General features: G+C 43.0%; 1 long non-coding RNA gene across 1 annotated transcript in view; it reads left to right on the forward strand.

Annotated features, from left to right (window-relative positions):
* Positions 1-2,892: 2,892 nt before the first annotated feature.
* The window catches only part of LOC103879545, a 132,633-nt gene continuing 110,777 nt past the window's right edge, over positions 2,893-24,748 (forward strand). The window contains exon 1 of the long non-coding RNA XR_004180008.1: positions 2,893-9,901. This is a non-coding gene — a long non-coding RNA (uncharacterized LOC103879545). The remainder of the gene's footprint in view (positions 9,902-24,748) is intronic.

The following is a 24,748-nucleotide window of genomic DNA, read 5'->3' on the forward strand; positions in this document are numbered from 1 at the left end:
GCTCTGTCACCCAGGCTGGAGTGCAGTGGCATGATCTTGACTCACTGCAACCTCCACCTCCCAGGTTCAAATGATTCTCCTGACTCAGTCTCCCAAGTAACTGGGATTACAGACACCCGCCACCACGCCCAGTTTATTTCTGTATTTACAGTAGAGATGGGGTTGCACCATGTTAGCGAGGCTGGTCTCGGACTCCGGACCTCAAGAGATCTACCTGCCTCAGCCTCCCAAAGTGCTGGGATTACAGGTGTGAGCCACTGTGCCCGGCCCTGAGATTTGAAAAGCAAGGAGAGCAGCTACATGATGATCAGGGAAGATGAGTTGGATGCCACAAATCCTTTGCTCTATGAGTGTTGTTGGTTAAATCATGTAAAGAGCCTTGCAGGGCAAGGCAGCAGCTAGCTAAGGCTCTATGATGAGGGAATGCTGGCAACTTGAAGGAAAAGCAAGGTCGTCAGTGAGCTCCGGGGTAGCACGGAGACCAGGCAGGGCCACAGGTGGAGGACTGAGCCTTGGGGTGAGGAGTTTGAATTCTATGAGGGATGCGAGGAAGCCTTTACAGGGCAAGCAAGGGAAGGGATTGATAAACTAGATGTTAAGTGAATGTCTCTGGCTGCCAGGTGGAGAAACGGTTACAGAGAAGCTGGGTAGAAGCAGGGAGACCTGCTAGACTCCATGTGTGGGTGAGTACCAGCAGAAGCAGCGTGTGCAGCAACAGGAAGTGTGGTGGCTCTGGACTCTGGGCTGCCGCAGCCAAACACTTCTTCTTGGTCGAGTGGTGGCATTCTGCCTGCCCCCTGTGGGCATCATTGGGATTCTGCTCCCCAGCTTCAGAAGTGCTCCGTTTTGGAAGGGAAAGTCAGCATCCCTTGCCTTAGGAGAATCCCAAGTACCTGGTGATGGAAGAACCTTTGAGGGAAGCTTGAGACTGGCCAGTCCAGGACCCTCTGCTTAACCAAGGGAAGGGCAGCACTTCTACCACCAGGAGATACCTGCTGTGGGACACAGTGCTGCTCCAGCCATGCAGAAGCTCACACAGGCCTGCAACAGTTATTCATCCATGCACAGCTGCCGCTGGCCAGCAGAGCCTGTGACGGGGCCTTCACAGGTAATTCCCAAGATCAAAACAGACTCTTGTACTTAAAATAATTGCTTCGCCACCATTTCCAAGATGCTTCTGAATTCTGTTAATTTCAAAGAACCCACTTCCTCTATTTGAAAAATGGGTATTTTAATGTCTGCCAGGCTGCAGTTCCATGAGGCATGATAGTGTGCAGAATGTTCTGGAGATTTCCAGGTGAAAGATCTCTAAGGGCCAGAACTGACTAAAGTCATGTAGGCCACCTCTAAAAGAGGCAAGTCTCAGAGATAAATACCAGCATCACAAGAGAGGTCCTTTGGCATGATATGCCCCGTGTCATTCAGCTTTGTTGTGGCCGGTCATCATTGGTGGCAGCTGACTGGTGGCAGTATCACACCCACCGTGTGATTCTCTGCAGAATGCTGGTGATTTGAGGATGCATAGGAAGTTCTGAACTCAGGAACACCATGCATTTTCACAAGCGTTTTCCCTTTGCCTTAAGATTTGTAGAAGATTTAAGCGGGCATCCCATCATCAGCAAAACCTAACACCACCATCCTGAGATAAAAGCTAAGGAGAGATTTGTCAACCTACCTTCTAGATCAGAGCAGCAAACATGATGCAGGATTTCCTGAGGCTGGGACTGGACCGAGACATTTTCCATCTTCTATTTTTGTTTACCCAGCTTCAACTGCCACCTTTTATGCTACCCCGGGGGCAAGGGGGCACCCATGTGAATGAGAGATACTGGATTTGGCCAAGATCATTAGGGAAGGGTGCCCTTCCCACACAGTGATGCCTTGCAGGCACAAGGATGGAAAATTATGCCAGGAATGCGATACTGCCAAGCCTGAACACAGAGAGGACACGACGTTGGCACAGGCCTGCTGGGTCTTGACTTCAGCTTGCAGAGGAGCTGGAGGAGGCTGGCAGACTCTGCTCACTAATGGGAAGGCCCAGGTGCCAATGGCTTTTCCTTTCTGCCCATGTAACACTTTTTGTGGGGAATGTGTGGACACAGCTTGAGGCTTTGTATCCACCCCGTCAGTTGGTGAGATAGAGAGGAGATGGGCCGATGGTTATTGAGGCACTATTGTCCAGATGGGGCATCACTGGAGCCCATAGATGGGGCACTGTTAGAGTTGTAATGAGAGGGGTTGCCAGTGGCCCCTGGAGCAAGACACCTGGAGCTTCTATTCAGCTTGCTCTTCTTCAACGTCCATGCTCCCGTAAGATGAGATTTGTACTGTGCTTTCATTTATATATTTTATTATTATTATTTTGAGGTAGGGTCTTGCTCTGTCACCCAAGCTGGACTGCAGTAGCATAACCATGGCTCACTGCGGCATTGACCTCCCTGGCCCAAGCAATCCTCCCACCTCAGCCCCCTGAGTAGCTGGGACTACAGGCACACACCATCATGCCCAGCTAATTTTTAAATGTTTGTAGAGTTGGGATCTCACTGTGTTGCCCAGGCTGGCCTCAAACTCCTGGACTCAAGTGATCCTCTTGCCTCAGCCTCCCAAAGTGCTAGGATTACAGTCATGAGCCAGCACGCCCAGCCACATCATCTTTTTAGAATGACAAATTTGGGCCGGGCTCAGTGGCTCGTGCGTGTAATCCTGGCACTTTGGGAGGCAGAGGCAGGTGGATCACCTGAGGTCAGGAGTTCAAGACCATCTTGGCCAACATGGTGAAACCTCGTCTCTACTAAAAATACAAAAATTAGCTGGGTGTGGTAGTGGGAGTCTGTAATCCCAGCTACTCCGGAGGCTGAGGCAGGAGAATCACTTGAACCCAGGAGGCAGAAGTTGCAGTGAGCCGAGATTGTGTCACTGTACTCCAACCTGTGCAACAGAGCGAGACTCTGTCTCAAAACAATACAAAATAGAAAAGAACTAAGAAGGACAAATTCAAATAGGTCTAGGGGAGAGGCAGAAAAGCTGCTTTATGTTAGGATCTGGCTTGTATAGAGGGAACAACAACTGCAAATGTGGAAAACTGATAGGGAAAAAGGGGATGAGACTGATTTTATATCACTCTAAATGGTAACTAGGCTGACAAATGGAAATATCAAAGGAAAGTTTCCACTCAATGGAAATGAAATGTTTTCCAATAACTAGAACGGTGAAAAAAAAAAAAAGAGCAGCTCCAGGTGAGAACACCCAGTTCCAATTCCAGGTCTGTGACTGGCCACCTCTGTCATCACAGGCACATTTGACAATGACTCTGAGCATGTTTTCTCATCTGCGAAACACGTATGCTTTTGAGGATTTCTTGTTGATCACCAACTCCATGCCATGTCCTAGAGACCACGTTCCACCCAAGAGTGGAAAAAAAGCGGGGGAAATAAGTCCCGCAGTTTGCATTCTAGTGGGAAAGAAAGAATAAAGAACAAAGTGAAATACCCACTGCACGGTGATCAGTATGATGAGAACAGCACAGCAGGGATGGGCAGAGGTGTGGATTGGGTGTGGCTGTGTGAGAGCTGGTAGGAAGACTCTCCCTTCTAAGGTGACAAGATTGAATGAAAATCACACATCTAACACCATCCACATACAGTAAACAACAAATTGTTTTGGCAATGGAAAGGCTATAGAGAGAGGCACTGATCCCCTGGCCCTTTGGTGTCCCATGGCTCTGCCATGGCTGGGTGGACAGGTTATGTGTCTCATCTGTAATATTACCTTAAGAAGTAATAAGCCAATGTATGCAGTGCGCTTAGAGCAGCACCCTGCGCGTAGCAGGTGCTGTGTGATTGACAGCTCTTCCTGTGATCGCTTTCCCTCTGATTGGCAGGGCTCCCACAAGCACCCCCAATATGGAGCACCAAAATGATCTCATTGCAGGCGGTGTTAGAATGCAGAACCAGCCAAAAGGAGGCACTCTCCAGTGCAACCTTCTCATGCCCTGAAGACCTCCTGGGCAGTAGGAGGGGCCTCTCCCTGGCAGAGGGCTGGATTTGTTGACCATATGACAGTGGGCCTTTCAGGCCATCTGAAAGCAGACAGCAACAGGAGGCATGGCCTTGCTGGAAATGCTGTAAGGACGATCCCATTAAGCACATCACAGGCAGTGGATTTATTGCTCAGATGGGTGGTGACTAAGGTGTGAACAAGTGGGAAAAGGTTTCCATGAGCTGACAGGGCTCATTGACTAGGAGTGTTGGTTTCTATTTTGTATGGATTAAAACAGTCACCTGGATCATACTTAATCTCTGTCAGCTACTTGTTTTGTTTAACATAAGTTTCAGCTGAGAACTAAGACAAGCTGACCAGGGCAGGCACTCCTGCTCTCTGCTCTTGGCTCCACTCTCTACACCGTGAAGCCTGAGGACTGCATATGACCTTCCAGCTCTCTCTCAGCTCAGACACTGTACAGTTCTCGGACTTATGTGGGGTCTGAGCAAGGCGACTGGCTCTAGGATAAGAGTATGCTGGAATGATCCATGGGGGGAGGGGTGCCTTTCACTGTCCAGATGGTCCTTAGAGCAGCAGTCTCAACGTCAGCACAGTGACACGTCACCGGGCAGGTGGGTCAAAACTGCCATGCTCACACTATGGCCTCCTGCCTTGTTTCCAGCAACGTCAGACCAGCTGGACTGGGCTGGCTTTCACCACCGGGATGCCTTCTGCCGCGCTCGACACCAGCCCAGGAGCTGCAGCTCAGCTCTTAGTGGGGCTGGTCAGGGATTCTCCTCAACGTCTGAGAACACTGTTCTGCAAAGAGCATGGGTTTCTGGAAAACACCTTTATCTATTTCTTCTGCTGTCCTCCCATAAAGGCGACTTCCCACCCACAGCTGAGTTCCTTCAGCTCTTCTGAAACTTCTCTAGTCTCTGGGGGCCCCGGTCAGAGGGGTATAAAAGATGTCTTGCTTTCTGCCTAAGCTCCCCTGTCCACCTCTGAGTTCGGTGGAGAGCAAGCAGAAGTGTCAGGTCGTGTGATATCAATGTCCTCCCCACATACTCTTCATTCCCTGGGAGAATAACTACTGGAGAAAAAATAATGGTGCCTTTTACAAGAACTGAGTCATTGTGACGACCTCTGGGCCACGTAGCCAGGAGCTGTCGATGGGGTCCGGTCAATAGTTAGCGACAAAGCAGAGACCCCAGTCCCCTTGTAGCCACAAACAGCTGAATTCTGCCATCAACTTGTTGAACTCGAGAGACTACCATGAGCTGCAAATGAGATCCGTTGCATGACTGATGCCTGACTGCACTCTTGGGGGACCCTGAGCAGAGGATCCAGCTAAGCCATCCAGACTGCCGGTTGGCAGAAACGTGAGCTCATACATGGGTCTTGTTTTATGCCATTAACTTTATGGTACTTTGTAACTATAGTGCCCTTTGTTTGTACAGTGATAAATAACTATACAAAGGGGAAAAAATCTCAGCCTCATAAACAGATGGTTACTTTGAGTTCCCTAAAGGGGTATTATTTTTTTTCTGTGAAAGTAGACAGTTCCAGTGAGTAAAGATGTGCCTTGACAAGATGCACATTTAACTATTTTCTTTTTTTAATTTTTAAATTATTTTGTAGAGATGGAGGCTCTCATTATGTGGCCCAGGCTGGTCTCAAACTCCTGACCTCAAGTGATCTTCTTGCCTCAGCCTTCCAAAGCGTTGGGGTTATATGCAGGAGTCAACACGCTCAGCAATTTAATTAGTTTCTCTTTTGGAAAAACATTTACCTGCATGAAGGTTTAAATACCTTGGATGTTTTGAGTTCTCCAACAATAGAGAAGAAATTTTGCAAATGACACATCAATTCCAATTTAATATTCCCATGAAATATGAGAAACATAAAATAGAAAACAAAAACCAGTGAAACTAATCAGTAATAGAAGAACCATTTTTAAACTCATGTCCAAAGGTCGAAGTTTCCATGCAAACATTTATTTAAGATGGACATACGTACATTTAATAGGAACTAAGGGCAAATAATCACTGAACTCTCTTTTCATCAGTTCTGTTTTACTTCTTACTTTTATCATTGTCCAGCCATATATTTTTCTATGCTACATCCTATATTTTAATTGTGCGTCTTTAAGTAATGTCATTCCATGTTCATAAGCCATTCCATATCTCATTGCAATCTACTGAGGTGTGACTAAAGAACACGAATTCTGCATCATAAAACTTGGAGTCAAGTATGGGATCTGCTTCTTAATAGTTGCGCTCTTTTTAAGCTGGTAACTTAACAGCTCTGAGCTCCCTTTTCCTGAGCAGTAAATACCCAATTTAGAGCTGTGAATGTCAAATCTAGTGTGGATGTAATGTATCTCAAGCCTCATGAATTGGTAAGAGGTCTGCAAACTCTTTCTCTCAAAAGCTTGCAAATACATGTAATAGGCCCAGAATAATTTTAGCCCAACAACTGCAGCGAGGCTGTATCAGGGCAGCCTTGCATATGTTTCCATAGCTGCCGCTACTGCCGAGAGATTCTGGGGACTCGCCTTGGAACAAAGACCCTCGTAGCCCTTCGGAGAGTCCTCATGCAGAGCGGAAGAATGAGCTCTTCTGTTCAGGTGCAGTCCTAGCCTCCTGCTCGCTGGTGGGCAGCCTCTTTCATCCAGCATGTTGGATAAATTCAGCCAACCTCTCTAGACCCTCAAACAGGGGTGCATGCCCTCTGGGGAGGTGGCTGAGATGACAAGTCTTGTTATAGCCTGGCACTCACCACTGCCTATCGTCATCAGATTTGAACCCTTCTTTATCCCTGGACCTGTCTGCCCAGCCTTGGGCACAGCTCAGCCACTCATCCCGAGGAGCTGACATAAGACGATGACCAGACCCCAGAGTCTGAGGCAGCGCTGCTCTGATGAGCCCCATTGCTCCTGACCCTGACATTCCGGACTCCTTCCGTCCACTTAAAATCCCTCCGCTCATCAGCCATCGCCTCAGCTGTTAGTAGTGCTTTCCCCATTGGCTTAGATGTCTTCTTCGATCCGGGGCAATAAGCTTTCTTTTCTACTGCTGGCTCCCAGGGTATACCTTTCTTCTCCTGCTCCAGCTAGGGGAGAATTGGAAAAGGTACAGTGTGTGCACCTTCATACTGCTTATTTATTACATAAACATTTCTAACAAGCGCATTGTATAAGCTTGGCAATTTTTTAGGACCTTCACTGAGGTTAACTCATTTAATCTTCACAAGACTTTAGAAGATAGGGGCTATTATTATTCCTCTTTCTCAGATGAGAAAAACCTCTAGGCACAGAGAAGTTGAGTTCCTTGCCATGGTCACACAGCAAAGAAGTGAAGGCCACATTCAAAGGCAGGTATGCTGGCTCCCATGTCCATGCCCTTAACCGCCGTACCACACTACCTGGCACTACCTGGATTCTCCTTCTGGGTGGGTGAGTCCTTCCTACTTTGGGCATTGGAGACTTAGACATTATCTGAGGGGTCTGGAGCAGGAAGGCACAGCTTCCTTCACAAATAGACACCTCCCCTGATTCAGTTCATTATTTCACTCAGACACATCGTCATCTAACCACGTCCTGATTCTTAAACGTTCGTTCTATCACTGCTCTGAAAACTCTAAAACATTACCTTCAGGCAAATAATTTGGGGGGACATTTAAGTTGATCTCAGTTTTCCTCTATCTTTGCACAAAGCACTTAATTTTTTCATAGATTAGCTTTTTGTGGGAGGTATTCGGAGCGATGAGCACTAAGTCTGAGCAGTGAGCTTACGGCACCAGAAATACTGAACCAATTCACATTGCCATGTAATATTGAACGGCTTACTCATAATCCCAGTGAAACTGGCTGTTATAATTTCTATTTTTTATTAGGTTTGTAATGATACTTAGGTATGCTTAATTCACATTTCTTTTACTGTTAGTAATATTGTTAGTATGCACTTCTATAGGTGACAATTTTACTTTTTGAATTCATGTCTTTCTGTGCTTATTTAAATTGCATGATGGAATTTTAAATATCCATATCAATCTGAAGGACACAAGGCACTTTATCTTTAAATAGGCCATGCTATCCCGTTCCATAAAACAGAGCTTTGGACTTTAGGCTACAAGAAGCTGAAATATGGGAGGTAATATCAGTATTGTGTGTATTTTGTGAGCACTTACTATGTGCTTGTTAATCAGTTGACTTACAAAGTGTTTTCTAACCTTAGTTCTGTGCATAACAATTATTCCTCATGCCCGTTGCAAAGGACACATCTCATCCCCTATGATGGAGGAGGCAGGAGGGAGGACGGAGCACAGGTGGGAATGTTGAAATGGGAATATTCCAGAGCTGCTGGAGTTCAGAGGTGCCTGGGGAACTCCTCCTTTCCTCTGCGTGTTTAAACTTGGAATCCAGTTGACTTTACAAACAAACAATGGACCCCAGGCTCATGAACATCCTGGCTGAAAGTGCTGTGAGTCAGAAGAAAGCCCCCAGCTGGGGTGTTTCTAAGGAGAGCCCTTGATGTCAGGACTGCGTGGGGCGCCTCCCCCAACCTTGGAGGAGGTTTCCTGCTGCTGGAGGAGGTGAAATTCTGATGATGGGGGTTTGGGGCTGCGCTGAGCTGGAGATTCAGTGGGCGTGCTCGCGGGGAGAGGGAGGAAGCAGCAAGCATGCCTCTCGAACCGGGCTCAGGCTGATGGGCACTTCTCGCTTGAATAAGGTCGAGGTAATTATGGGGGTCACTCTTGCTGCGACAGACATTTACACAGGTGCCAGACGCTGGCCAGGACTTCTCGGCTCCTTTGTTGAGATCTCAGCCAGCATTTCCTGGCCACATCCACAGATGGTTCTCTGAAGCTGCCTGGGGAGGAAAGACCTCTTGATAATGAGCTCTCTCTCCCTCTCGTGTAGGGAACTTGCATTCCTCACAGGGAAGGATGGAAGCCCTCTGACCTTGCCCTTCTGCCCGGCTGATGTGATCTGGGGCAGGTAAACGGGTGATACAGGAAGAGCGGCTGTCCACCCAGCACAGAAATAGTCTCATTGCCCAAAGTAGGACTACACATTCTGAGTGCCAATTTCTGTGTGCCACATCTAAGTGCCAATTTCCAAGTACCAAAACCAGTTTTGGATTCACAAAGAGAATAACTATCTTGTCAAAGGTTGCTACCCATCTCCGGTTGGTGGCAGATTCGAGGGCAGGCCTTCTCTGTTCATAATGGGGTCTCAGCCCTTAGATCACATGGTTTATGAGGAAGGAGGGAGTCCCCTGGATGATGGAATTCCCTCTCCTGTTTAAATCATTTGATTTAAGGGTTGAAACCCCTTATAAATCGTTTGATCTAAGCCTTACTGCTTTGGGGGTTCCATTCTCAGATAGGTTATTCTGGTTGTTTATATTTTCCCTTTACAGATAGCAATACTCCAAAAGTCTGGTTTTTCCACGTAAACCTTCCAGTGCCATTGAAGATATACAGCTGAGACTTGGCCTTACTTCTTACATACAATGGAGCCAAATTTCTTATCTTCCACTGATTAAAAAAGTATTGCAAATGCCATTAAATTTAAGGAAACACAGTGGCGGCAGCGTTCAGCCCATGTCCCAACCCCAGGAGGGCTCACCTTTCCTCCTAGATCCTGCTCTTCCTCATTAATTACTTCCTGTTCATTTTGATTTCAAACATTCTTCACAGTCAGTTGATAATTGATAATGAATTTGAAGAGCATAATGAATGCACATAAAGGATGAGGTTATTTAATGTTTTCCAGATGCAGGCAGCTGTCAGGAGAGCAAAGGGAAGGGAGAGGCTGGGTCCGGAAACTCTGCTGCTCCTGCGACAAGTGCTCCAGGTCCAGGCTGTGATTTCCACAATCTGCATCCAAGCCACAGAGTGAAGCCGAAATTGGGTGAGTGATCGGGAGTGCTCAACCTCAACATCGGGGTGAGCGGAGTTCAACCACGGTGTTATCACGTTTTATTCAAATCTCGTAGTCCAAAACAGAATACCACACCCTGTTTCTATCTCAGTGCGGAGTGTTTCATTTTGATCAAAATTACAGTTGCATAATTGACAGATGAGAGTGAGTGCTTGCAGATGTGAAGACGGGTGAAATAACACAGGAACAACACCCGCAAGACTGGGTTAATATCGCAGTACAAATTCAGTCCGCTTTCATCTCCCAATTCATTTTCCCTTAAGAGATGATAACTTGTCTTGAATTCCAAATTCATTTCTGAACCAGAGATGTAGAAAGACCGCAAATCCCATGTATGAAGTTTTAGTTCAGCTGCAGATTCTACTTTTGCAATATTGTGGAATTTAACTTTGTTTCCAGGCTTAAAAAGGGCCATTTGAAAATTGATCGTACCTACAAATATAAATCTATTTTAAGATACTTTTGAAGGATGGCAAGTTTTTAAACTGTTTTTTCCAGTTACCACATTTGTGAGGAACAGGAGAAGTTAGGAGATTCTGGGAACCTCGTACAATTTAACAACTAGAGTTAAAACTCGGCACCTTCAGTTTTCCTAGTTTGCCAGTAGAGCTGGCGGTGAGACAAAGTAACAAGAGCCTGCAGCCTTCACAGTGGGTGAATCCCCTGTATGATTCTCCTCTCTTCCGTTTCTGCTTCTTTTCGGCATCACCATCTCTCCGCCCTGGGTGTTTCATCCTCTCAGGGTCCCATTCTCTCGGGTTGCCCTGAATCTCTGAGAAGAGAGGAAGGAATTGGCTCTGATTGAACCATTTGGCAGGAAGAGCAGACTGGGCTTGTGATCCGCTCAGGACTTCTGTGCTCAGCACAATGGCGTGGAGAGAGAATGGTGGGCTCACAGGCACCAAGCTGGTGGGAGAGAGCTGTGGGCTGGGCCCTCCCTGTCCCTGCAGGGACACACGCTCCGCCCCTGTTGCCCATGTGCCAGGCTGGCCCTGGGGCTGGTGAGTTCAGAGCCTTAGCATCAAAGCTGCTTTGAATGTTAGAATAAGATGATACTCTCAAAAGCCTCATCAGAAGCTTTCATGGGAGTCAGTGGGTTTTAGGCAATAAGGATCTCTCTGCGTATTCCTTTCATTTACTTTACTTCTGATAAGCCAAAGGACTCTTGAGTCCCTCCAGTTTTCAAAGGCAGGCACTCAGAACATTTCCAGGACGTGCAGCCTTATTACCATGGTGGACAGCAGCTCCCGCCTTCAGAGCCCCAGCGAAGGAAACCCCCTCAGTAAATCAGTCACAGACTCAGTGCCGGCGCGGCACAGCTATTCACACCCCGTCATGTGTCACGTGTTTCAGCTGCTCTTTCTCTGCCTGCCATGTAATCGCTGAAAAAAATAGAAGCTTTTTTGTGTGCCTGGGGTGGGGGTGGGGACCGGCTTTGCAAATCCCCCTGCGTGGATGCAAAGCTGGGCCGCAGTTGCCAGGGAGTTGTTTCAGCCTCTGCGGAAATTAAGGAGCTCATGGAAGGAGCTTATTCCCCATTTATAGTGAGTTCAAGTGGGACAATGGGTCTGTGTGGCCGAGGATTACCCGGCCAGCCACAAAAGCATCAGGGCCTTTTAATCTGAAAATCAAAATTGTGCATCTAGTGACCCCACCTCAGACGGAGAGAAAATGCCAAAGTAGAGGAATGTTTTTTGTACCCTCATGATGGCAAAACTTTCTCAAGATGCAAATATCACTGTTAAGCTTCAGCCAGGGCCTTTTCAGAATCTAGGCTACAGAATAACCTTCCCTTGGGATTCACCAAGGAATGGCGAAGGCTGCTCTCAGTGGTGACCCAGGCCCATGGTGCAGAGGTGACAGAGTGGTGAGCTGGGCTTGGAGGCAGGAAGGATGCCCTGCAGAGGGCTCCAGGTGGGGCCAGAGAGTCCTTCTCTCCAGGCACACTGGTCCCTTTGAAGACGGTGACAGGGATTAATTTTCCCCACCAGTTCACTTCTGGCCAGTTTTGTTTCTTTCAACTCAAGGGGACTGTACTCTGAGGAAGCCAACGTATCAAAGTACAAGTAGAAACAATAATAATAAATTATAGTGTTTCTCAGATGTATTCTAACACCAAGTGTTCATTCTTGCTGACTACTTTGTTGGCTAGCAGCCGGCTGTCCCTAGGTTCCTTTGTATGGGCAAGAGTGCAGTTTCCTATGTCAGGGTGGCATTAAATCTTACCAATGGCACTTGCACCAGAGGGACATTCAGAAAGTCTTGAACTTATTTGCAGACACATTTGCTTTAATGCGTATGTCTTTTAGTGAGCAGGACACGAGGACGCTCCCTCTATGTGCTTTGCTAAATGTGCTTTGCTAACCTAGAAGTCTCCAAGGCCATCTCCCTGGGGTTGCAGAACTAGCACCAGCAAAGCAGAAACACACTTGTGGGCCTGATCATGCGTGTTCAGAAGTTCATTTTTATAAGATATAAAGTGTCTGTTGCCTGCCTTAAGAATAAATGTTTGCCAAAAAAAAAAGGTAATAAAAATTTAAAAACACAAGTTTACCTATATAACAAACCTGCACATGTACCTCTGAACTTAAAAGAAGAGTAAAAGAATAGGTATCTGCCAACAAGACCAAGGCTGTGATCTCAGGGCCACCATGGAGGACCCAGAGCAGTGTGGCAGATGAGTCTTTGTGTGCAAACTCTACTGTAATGTCCTTGGGGGAAGAGATTCTTCTTATAAAATGATAGGTGGGCTCTGAGCCTCCCATCCCTGTTTTACTGCAAGAACGACCCCACGGACTATTATATAATTTGTGCCCTAAAGTCATCAGCCCGTGCTTCTGCTGTCATCCAGAGGGCCCACTGAAAGCTGACCATTAGCAGGAAGAGCGCAAAGATAGGACTACCACCCTCCGTTTGAACAGCGTCTGCCTCTGGCACCCCACGTGGCTCTGACTGCCACATTTCGCGGTACCGCAGAGAGCACCTAGGCTGCTGCTGCCTGGTAGAGAACGGCAGGGATGGCGGCATTATTCCACCTGACTGTCATGTCCTGTTCCACCGGAACAAAGCCCGTGCATTGTCTTCATTGAATCTGATGACATCCTGGGAGAAACAGCAAGATAGATACAGCTGACTCCATTTTTCATAAAAGGTTATAAAAATGGTTTAAGTGACTTCCAACATGACAGAAGCTCCCCACAGTGGTGGCAGAATTCTTTCAGCCTTCCTCCTTCAGTGCTGTGGGTCTTTTCATTACATTTTGAATGGAATGGATTGAGGTGTACTTGTTTCTCAAATCACAGAACACTACAATTAAGTAATAGCATTGTGTCCCAAGAAATAAGTCATTTTTGTTAAAATAAAAGGCAAAACAGATGGTGATAAACTTATCTTACTTATTCCAAGAGCTGTTTCGGCCTAGAAGCAGCTGGTGCCACAAAGGCAAAGCTGAGGCTCCTTCCTTGTCCTCCCCCTCCCCCCCCCCCTTCTCCTCCCCCTCCTCCTCCCCCTCCTCCTCCCCCTCCTCTCCTCTGGCTCACCCCCGTGCAGATAATTAATCATGACAACTTCCCAATGAGCCCAGGGGAAGGCTCAGAATTCTCAGTGCAGCACCTTAAGCAGCTAGTCCCAGTGCTTGGAGTTAGCCCAGGAAATGACAAATCCACTTTAATAGTCTAAACATTTTGATCAGGTACCACATTAACAAGTTACAAATCAGAAAATGTAAAAAATTATGATCAAAATCTTCCTCCTACCACATTCTCCATCTACTCAGATTCCTTCATCTCCAAATTCGAACACAACTAACAAGTCACCATAATTATTGGTTTCTTGCATATCCTCTCAGAGATTTTCTTAGTGCTTGTACAAGCAAATACAGATATCTCTTCCCCCCACTCGAATGTTGCCTGTACTGTCTATAGCTGGCATAACGATAAATCTTAGAGATTTCCCCATCGGTACACAGAGAAACCTTGTTCTTTTGGTGGTTGCATTGTGTGACTGCACTGTGATATATTCAATCAATCCTTACAAATGGATATGGGTTGTTTACGTTCTTTTGCAGTTACAATGAGGTCTCATGAGATCGTTTTGAACGTATATTATTTCCCATGTGTACTGCTATATGTAGGTATATTCTTAGAAGTGGAATTTCTGGGTCAAAGGATAGGTGTATTTACAATTTACTAGGTATTTCGAGATAGTCATCCTCAGTGGTTTTACATATTTACAAATCTTCCAATTCTACATGAAAATGCTCTTTTCCTGACAGCCTGACCATAGTTGTTTCATCCAACTTCTTTTCTTTCTGCCAAACTGCTGGATTAGAAATTGTATCTTAGTGGAATTTTTACTTAGCATTTTTCTTACTATGAGTGAGACTGTGCACTTCCTCTTATGTTGAAGATGCACTTTTATTTCCTTGTTTCTGTCATCTCCACTTTTGAACTCACTAATAGATGACAGGTAATGTGCTGCTAAGAAGTGGGCTGTTCTGAGGTCACACCCCAGCCCTGTCCGAGTTTGATGTTAGAAGGACGCGCGTGACTGTGCCAGCATCAGTGCTTAGTACACAGCTGTGCACCCCGAGGGAGCGTGAGCTTCAGCCACAGAAGAGAGGAATGACCTTCTTGGCTGAAGGAGCAGCTCGGCACCGATGCAGAGCTCTGCTGGTCCATGGCTTGTCTGGAAAAGAAACATGCCTGTACGACAGGACCCCGGGTTCCGTGACTGGAACGTGGGACTAGGCAGTTAGGATGGAACGTGGGACTAGGCAGTTAGGATGGAACGTGGGACTTTGCTCTGCTGGTTGTGGTTGAAAATGCCAGTTACCGAGTAGAAAATCAGGACCTCAGTTCCCCTAACTGCTAGTGCTGTGTGCCCTGCTGTGTGCCCTGGACATAACATTTAAATTCATATTCACGAGCAGTGCATATTAAAGCGTCAGTCACTAAAAATAACAGTTACTAGGGATCCTGAGAGAGAGACATTAATAGTGGGTGGTATTGTGGTCCAAAGTCTGGTGTGTGAGTCGTCTGGCAGGTGCCAGCTTCGATCCTAGGTCGCAGATCCTGCTTCACGCCCCGACACAAGCTGAAAGATGCTGCTTGCTAGAATTGAGGCTGGAGAGAAGGGAGATAGGATCTGCCGCCATCCCCAACCTGTGTCCGGTTAGAGGGCAGAGGGGTTGTCTCCAGGGCCCACTTCTTCCCAAAAAGGATTCACTGAATTAGGAGAAAAAGGAAAGAGGAGAAAATAAGAGAGAAATTAGGCAAACTGAAGTCTAGAAAAATGAGGGGTTTTCAAATCTCAAGATTTTCATTTTCTGGTCATTCTTCCTTGAGGTGGTAAGGTCCAAAATTCATCAATATTTCCTATTCTCATAGATATTTACAGCGTCTTTTAGTAGACAGTCATGCCTCACTTAACAATGGGGATACGTTTTGAGGGATGCATTATTAGGTGATTTTTATCATTACGCAAACATCACAGAGTGTACTTACATAAACCTAGATGGTGGAGCCAACACACCCAGGCTATATTATATGGCCTATTGCTACAGCATGTGGCTGTACTGAATACTATAAGCAGTTCTAACACAATGGTAAGTATTTGTATATCTAAACGTAGAACAGGTACAGTAAAAATATGACATCATAGTCTTATGGGACCACTGCCATGTATGTGGTCAGTTTTTGACCAAAAATATCATTATACAGGGTATGATTGTATTTTAAACCTACATATAACTTGCTTTTGAATTAAATAATTTAAAAATTTTTCTATGTTACATGCTTCTTATAAGTGTGAATAGCCCAAGTTGATAAATGTATTCTGATTTCATTCTACGAACAGGCAGTGAGGGAGGACGGGTGATTCTTTAATAGTTTTGAACTCACGTATTTGTCTTTTGTGCCTCTGACAAAAGGGGGGAAAATCCTATGGTCTGTGTTTCAGGGGATTTCATGTAGAAATATTTCATAAGCTTGACCATTTTCTTGTAAAATACCAACTTTTGTGACATTTAAATCTACTAGTGAAAATGAACAGGTTTCATTTACTAAGGGTCTAGGACCATAGAAGTCGATTTTATTGTTGAAGATTATAAAAAGAAATCATAAGAAGAAATGTGCCAGCAGAGACACACAAGAGCATTTAGATAATTCTGATCCACATTTGAACAACCTGCTGTGTATGAACAGGTGTGTGTGTGTGTGTCTCACGACCCACATAGCAAAGAACTGCTGCTCAGTGACTTCTCTGTCCCAAGGTTTTCCTTCACTTAGCATTCTTTATTACCCTCTGTCGCCCTAAGGAGACAGATGGGCTCCAAACTTGTGTTTTGCCAGAGATCATTACATCAATTCTCAGAGCTCCAAGTCTGTGCCTTTCACAACTGATGGTGAGGACTCCCTGGGTGGATGAGTCTGTGAGAAGTTGGCCTTCAATATTAAAATAATGAATAGGCTTTAATGTGATTCTTAAGAGCCATTCAACCAGGAAATGTTGGCTTAGATGCAAGAAACAGTTTTCAGTGAGTTCTCATTTACATATGGCTTTCCAACTGCATTTTCTTAGGAACACGGAAATCTAGTGGCTTGCCCAATCATTGAATTTAAACAATTGAATGAAAAACTTTTTCCCCTTGTTAATGTTAGGTACTCTGTACCAGTCAAACAAATACCACTCTTCCTGTGCCTTATAATTTTCTTCAAGGCCATAACCTCAAGTTAACAGATGAAAAGGAAATTAATGAACTCAGGGACAGGGCTGGGCCATTGCGGTGTATTCCTTAACACTTAGCAATCATAGTCAGTATAGTAACCTAACTATGTGTTAGCTTATAGAATGCAGACTGAAAACATGTCACTCCATTCTCATGTAACCCCAAAACTATTGATAATGGTCTTTTTTCAGATGTCAGTACAATCTTACTGAGTTTCCCAGGATTCCATAGCAGCCACTAGTGCCTGTTGTAGGAACTGCACCACCCCAGTGTGTGTTACAGATAGTACCAAAGTTTAAGCCAGAAAGGAACATTGTCCCCACATTTTTCTTCCATACATTTAATTCCCATTCAAGCACAGTACCCTTTTGTACACATACACTGTTTTATTAATGTCCAGAGCCTAAAAGTGCAAAGTTATGCCCATTTTCAGATGAGAATCTATTAAGGTCATCATTCCCATGGAGCCTTGCACCTGCTTTCCCCTGCAGTGAGTGCCTTGGTGCTGTCTGCTTTCATTCCGAAGATCTTTCTCCTTTATTTGATTTTTTTAAGCAAAAGCATATGCAAACACCCAAATACAATAAAATACAGAAAAAGTTAACATGTAGTCATTTTTTTTGTTCCGAGTTTTATTAAAATGGAATATGTAGAAGACAAAGCTGCATCCATCTTTGACACCCAAGTGCAAACTTGCTCACCTCCTTAGAGAACCAGTGCCGTGAATTTGTTGAGTGTCCTTCTAGTTTATTTTTTTACATTGTAATTGCATATGTATCTATAAACAATATGTAGGACTGTTCTCTGTGTTCTTAGATTATATAAAAATAGTGTCATCCTGGAAAAATCACTTCATTTCTTAAAACTTAATATTATATTTTCAAAATCGATTTATTTTCATTCATATAATTAGCATGTAGCTGAATTTTAAAATTTAACCTCTACTTTTTTAATGCAAGCTAAATTATTTGATAGTTAATTTGACTACTGAATATAGTTGTACTTATTTCTGCAATTGTATATCTGTTTTCCATTTATCAGGTTTTTCTTTGAAATAGCTTCTTACTTTTGTTTATTACATTTGTATGAAGTTAAAATTCATGAAAGGTATATTCCTGAGCTTGTTTTCATTTCATCCTCAAAGCAACCATTCTAGTCCCATTTTTGTCATTATTCTAAGAACTTAACTTGTGTGTGATCCTGGGCAAGTTTCTCCTTCCCTGCCTCTCTTTCCTCGTTCAGTTGGCCTCCCTCTATGGCCAGGGGTTTATTCCACGTGCCAGCCATCTTTAATAATAACACTAACCACAGCAGTAATGACACATCCCTTTATTAAAAGACTGCTATATTTTAGGCAGGATTCCTGAAAAATAATAGGCTGTGGATAAACACTAATTTCTAAACCAAGTGCAAAACATACCCAAAAGTCAGTCTCACTCTGTCATCCAGGCTGCAGTGCAGTGGCGCAATCTTGGCTCACTGCAAGCTCCGCCTCCCGGTTCATGCCATTCTCCTGCCTCAGCCTCCCGAGTAGCTGGGACTACAGGTGCCCACCACCACGTCCAGCTAATTTTTGTATTTTTAGTGGAGACAGGGTTTCACTTTGTTAGCCAGGATGGTCTGTATCTCCTGACCTCGTGATCTGCCCACCTCGGCCTCCCAAAGTGCTGGGATTACAGGCATGAGCCACCACGCCTGGCCAGAAGTCAGATATTTTTTATTGCCCTGTTAGCTGGACTAATACTGTGTTATAACCAGCGTCTTGATTGAGATTTCTTATTCCTTTTTTCCAAGTTTAGATGGGAAGTAAAAAAAATATATATATATATATCCAATCATACTGAGAATCTCTGGTCTATGAGCTTGGGAATACCCTTGAAACTGTCATCCCTCAGACAGGATAGAGGTATTACAATAAAGATGTCTTGCTCTTGATTCGTGCTTATTCTATTACTGTGGTGAGTTAACCACTTTCAGATTCTTACCACTGGCAAGGTTCAGCTGTGGATATGACACTCTGAGCTGATAACTCATTAAGTGCCCAAACAAACCACCAAATGCACACCAAATCATAGTCATTCTTTCCATCTTTGATTAGGATCCAGAACATTCTGGTAAAACCAACCTACTGCTTGTTCAGCTTTGATAAAAACGAAGAGAAAAATATTTTCTAAATTCAAGCAAAGAAATGTTTGAGCAGGTTCATTTGATATAATAATATCTCTTGAATGTGTGGAACTTGAAAGAATTAGAAATGCACAAGCTTGAAATAGTAACTAGCTCTCAGTTTCAGAAGATTTTCCCAGAACTACTGGTGAATTGTTCTCTTCTAACATAAACATTTAGTGCCATAAATTTCCTCCTCAGCATTGCTCCAGCTGCGTCCCACAAATTTTCTTATGTTGTATTTTCATTTTCATTCAGCTCAACATATTTGACTTTTTTTTCCTTGACACTTCCTCTTTAACCCATAGATTATTTAGAAATGTGTTATTTAGTCTCTAAGTGCTTGCAGGTATGTCTGTTATTTTTCTGTCATTTATTTCTAGTTTGATTCCATTGTGGTCAGAGAAGACAGCCTGTATTACTTCAGTTCTATTGTATTTGTTAAGATTTATTTTATGGCCCAGGATATGATCTATCTTGCTGTCTTGGTTCATTTGGTGTTGCTATAACAAAATATGCAGACTGGGTAACATATAATAAACAGAAATGTATTGGCTCACAGTTCTGGATGCTGGAAAGTTCAAGATCTTTCTGGCATGTGGTAAGAGCCTTCTTGCTGCTTCTTAACATGGCAGAAATCATCACATGGCAGAAGGGCAAAGAAACAATGAGAGAGAGAGAGACAAAAAGGGGCCAAACTAACCGTTTTATAAGAAACCCACCCCCATGATCACAGCATTAATCCAATCATGATAATGGTGCCTTCATAACCCAAGTACCTCCCATTAGGCCCCACCCCCCAACACTACTGCATTGGAGATTAAGTTTATCACGACCGAACTTTGGGGAACACGTTCCAATCACAGCACATAGTAAATGCTTTGTGAGCGTTAGAAAAGAATGTATATTCTACTGTTATTGAGTGAAGCGTTCTATAAACCACTGAGGAGTTCTACATATTTTCTGATTTTCTGTCTAGATGTTCTAGCAGTTGTCGAGAGAGGTGCTGAAGCCTCCAACTACAATAGTAGATTTACCTATTTCTTTTTTTGGTTCTATCAGTTTTGGCTTCACATATTGATACAGAAGGGGGGCAGAGAAGTGCTGAAAAGGGAAGGGCGTGCTCCCTAGTGAGGGCTCCACCCCCAAGCCTGTGCCCATGGATCTAGGTGAGGACAGGTATTTCTGTTTTCCTACCTAAATGTTGCATTTCCCACGACCACCCTGGCCTGCCACGCCCTCATCCTGTGCCTACCAAGACCCCGAGACCTTAGCAGGCAGGGACACAACCAGCTGGACGTTGAGAGGAACACATTGACAGAAGAACACACAAGTGGCAGGACGTCAAGAGCCTGTCCAAAGGAGCATGCCAGCAGAAGAGCACAGGGACAGACAGGGGCAGGCCATGGACTGGTGGAACAGTGTGGAGTTTGGCTGGGTGGTTGAAGGAGAGCCGGCCCGATGCCAGGGGAAAACCACCTTCCCACTCCATCGCCCTTCTGGCTCCCCCATCTGCTGAGAGCTTCTTCCACTCAATAAAACCTCGCATTCATTCTCCAAGCCCACATGTCCTCTGATTCTTTCGGGACACCAAGACAAGAAACCCTGGGATACAGAAAGCCGTCTGTCCTTGTGATAAGGCAGAGGGTGTAATTGAGCTAACACAGCCTACCTACAGATGGCTAAACTAAAAGAGCACCATGTAACACACCCCACTGGGGCTTCAGGAGCTGTAAACATTCACCCCTGGGCACTGCTGTGGGGTCAGAGCCCCACAACCTGCCCACCTGCATGCTCCCCATAGGGGTTTGAGCAGCAGGGCACGGAAGAAGTGAGCCACACGCCCATCACACACCCTGCAAGAGGGACAAGGGAATTTTTCTCATTTCAGTATGTTGCAGCTCTGTCGCTTGATGCATAAATGTTTAGGATTGCTATGTCCTCTTCGTGGATTGACTTTCTGTCATTATATAATGATATATATTCTCTGTATATATCATATATATATTTTCTCTCTCTCTCTATACACATATTTTTTATATATATTCTCTGTACCTGGTGATTTTCTATACTCTGAAGCATACTTTTTCTGATTTATAAAAAGAATTCCTGTTTTCTTTTAATTAATGTTTCCATGGTACATCTTTTCTCAAACTTTCTATTTTTTGAAATGGAGTCTCGCTCTGTCTCCCAGGCTGGAGTGCAGTGGCGTGATCTCCACTCACTGCAAGCTCTGCGCCTCCCAGGCTCACATCGTTCTCCTGCTTCAGCCTCCCGAGTAGCTGGGACGACAGGCGCCGCCACCACGCCCGGCTAATTTTCTGTATTTTCAGTAGAGACGGGGTTTCACCTTGTTAGCCAGGATAGTCTCAATCTCCTGACGTCATAATCCACCCACCTCGGCCTCCCAAAGTGCTGGGTTTACAGGTGTGAGCGACCGTCAAACTTTCATTTTTAGCCTACTTATATTGCTGTTAATAAAAGAAAGTTCAGACAGTAGATAGTTGGGACATACTTTAAATCCACTCTGTCAGTCTCTGTCTTGTAATTGGTAAATTCACATCATTTACATTTATTGTAATTACTGATATGTTCAAGTATAAGTCTGCCTTTTAATTTTCTTTGGGGTTTTTCTATGTTTTTTATTTCTCTCTTTTTATTTTTCTTGCTCACCTATGGGTTACTTAATTTTTTTAGAATTCCATTTTAATGTATTTGCAGTATTTTTGACTATATCTATGTGTATGGATTTTTAACAATTCCTCTAAGTATGATATTGTACATATACAACTCATTAAAGACTGTTGGTGTTGATATTTTACCAATTTGAGTAAACTGTAAAAACACTTTACTTCCTTTTAAGTCCCTTTGCCCTCCCCCGTTTATAATATAATTTACTAAGTATTTCCTCTGCATACATTTGGAACCATACCAAAAAATTTTGCCTTGTAATTTTGACTTAATTTAAAACATAATTTAGAAAACTTAAAAATAGAAAAAAATCCATTTACAAGTACTTTTTTTCTTTTTTGCCTTTTCCATGTTCTTTTATCCTTCCTAATGTTACCAAGATTCTGCTTTTGATTTCCTTTCAGTTTCAAGAACTTCTATAGCCATTCTTTTAGGATAGGTCTGCTGGTGACAAATCCTCTTTGTTTTTCTATATCTGAGAGTGAGTTAATTTTCTTTTTAATAAGTTCATTTCTAAAGGCTATTTTGGCTGAATATAGGACTTCAGGTTCTTTTCTGTTATCACTGGAAAGATTTGTGTCACATCCTTCTGGCTTCCATTATTTCTGATGAGAAATCTGTCATTTAAATTATGGTTTTTTTTTTTTCTCTTGCTGCTTTAAAGATTTTTTTGTTCGCATTTAGTTTTCACAAATTTGATCATATTGTGTCTTGGCAACTATTGCTTTGGGTTTTTATTGTTTGGGATTCACTCAGCGTCTTAAATCTTTAGGTTTATGTCTTTTGCTGAATTTGGAAAATGTTTAGTCATAATTTGTTTGTATACATTTTCAGCCCCACTCTCTTTCCTCTCTTCTTCCCAGACTTTCATTACATCAATATTAGAAATTTTGTTATAGTACCACAAATCTCTGAGGCTCTGTTTATTTTGTTTTTTTTCAAACAGAAATTTTTTTCTCTATTGTTAGAATTGGGTAATTTGAATTGTTCTATCTTTGATTCATCTGGTTCTTTCTTCTGTCTTCTCCATTCTTCTGCTGAACTCAGTTATCATATATTTCAATTCTAAACTTTCCACTTGTTTCTTCTTCTTTTCTTTGTATTTTTTCTATTTCTTTGTAGAGACTTTATTTTTTTTATTTGTTTAAAACATGTTCATAATTTTCTGTCAAAGCATTTTTATAATAGCTTCTGTAAAATCCTTGTTAGATAATTTCAACAACTGTGTCATCTCAGTGTCAGTATATTTCAATTGTCTTTTTCCATTCAATTTGATATTTTCCTGGTTCATGGTATGATGAGTGATTTTCATTTGTATCCTGGCTAATACATTTTGGGTATTATGTCATAAAGTTCTCAATCTTATTTAAATCTTCTGTTTTAGCAAGTGTGAATATTTAAGTCCTCTGTTGTAGCAAGTATATGCATACACATACACATACATACATGCAAATAATATTGTATTACTTCATGCTATTACTGTCATTTCTTTTCTGTGTATGTTATAAGCCTCACAACACACTGTTAGTGTGTTTGCTTTGTTATTTGGTTCTCTTTTAAAGATAAGAAAAGTGTCTACTTTATTTAACTGTATTTTTATTTGTTCTGTCACACTTTTTTCTTTGTATACATGTAAATTTCCATCTGCTATCTTTTTTTTTTTTTAAACAGTCTCCACTGTCACCCAGACTGGGGTGCAGTGGCATAATCTTGGTTCACTGAAATCTCCGCCTCCTGGGTTCAAGCGTTTCTCCTGCCCAGTAGCTGGGACTACAGGCGGTCCCAGCGCTCTTGGCTAATTTTAGTATTTTTAGTAGAGACAGGGTTTCCCCATGTTGACCAGGCTGGTCTTGAACTCCTGACCTCAAGCGATCCGCCCACCTCAGCCTCCCAAAATGCTGGGATTACAGGTGTGAGCCACCGTGTCTAGCCTCCATCTGCTGTCTTATTCTTTCTTTCTAAAAAAAAAACTTTCCTCAACATTTTTGGCAGTAAATTCTCTCAGCTTTTGTGTGTCTAAAATCTCTTCATTCTGCCTTCATTTTTCTAAGACATTTTCACTGGATATAGAATTCTTGGTTGACTAATGTTTATTTCAGTACGTTAAAGATGCCTCTCCATTTTCTTCAGGCTTAGTTAAATTCTGATGAGAAGTTGTCTGTAATTCTTATTTATTTTTTCTCTGTGTGTAAGCTGTTCCTTTTGAAGCTCTCTGGCTGTCTTCTAGATTTTCTCTTTCATTTTTGGTTTTCTGCAGTTTGATTGTGATGTAGACAGGTATATATATTTTTAATCCTGTTTCAGGTTTCCTGAGCTTCTTCAATCTGTAATTAGTTGACTCTCATTAATTAAAAAATAATTCTCAGCCAGTCTTTTAAAATATTTCTTCTGCCTATTTTCCTCTCCACCTTCTCCAATTTTATATATTTTATGTTGTCCCATAGCCTTATATCCTTTGCTTTATTTTTTCTCTTTGTTCTTTCTTTGTGTTTCCCTTTGTTTAATTTCTATTTACCTACCTTCAGGTTCACTGATGTTTTATTTTGATATGTCCAGTTTGCTGATAAACCCATTGAAAGAGTTCTTCATCTCTGATACTATGTTTTTTATTTCTAACATTTTCATTTGACTCTTGTTGTAGTTTATCTCTCTCTGCTGACATCCACCATCTGTTCATGCATTATTGTCTGCTTGTTGTACTATAGTCTTTAGCATATTTAACATCTGTACTTATTTATTTATTAAAATATTTAACACCTTTACGATAGTTCCAATATCAGGTCATTTCTGGGCCAAGCTCTGCTGAATGCTTATCAGCACTGCTATAGCAAAATGTGGTGGTGTAAATGCTGGCCATCATTATCAAGAAAGGAAAATGCAGTGTGAAGATAGAAAAGGAAGAGATAAACCTATCATATTTTAAAACACTATGATCATAGAAAATTCAACAAAACCCAACAGAAATAATAAGAGTTTTTGGCAAGGTCAAATTTCAGAAAATTAATAGCGTATTTCAAAAATTAATTCATAATTCAAAAATTGTAGCATGAACAACAAGCAACTGGAAAATATTCTTCAAAAATAAAATGCCATTCAGAATTGTAACGCTGTCTGTAAAGCATCAGGAATTAGCAAATAATAAAAGCAATTTGGAAAAATGTTAAAATTTAATTCAACTTTGTACAACAGAATCTAAATAAATAGAGAGTTAATCATGTTCTTGGATGGAATGA

This window comes from Papio anubis, chromosome 19, assembly GCF_008728515.1.
Source record: "Papio anubis isolate 15944 chromosome 19, Panubis1.0, whole genome shotgun sequence".
Taxonomy (NCBI): domain Eukaryota; kingdom Metazoa; phylum Chordata; class Mammalia; order Primates; family Cercopithecidae; genus Papio; species Papio anubis.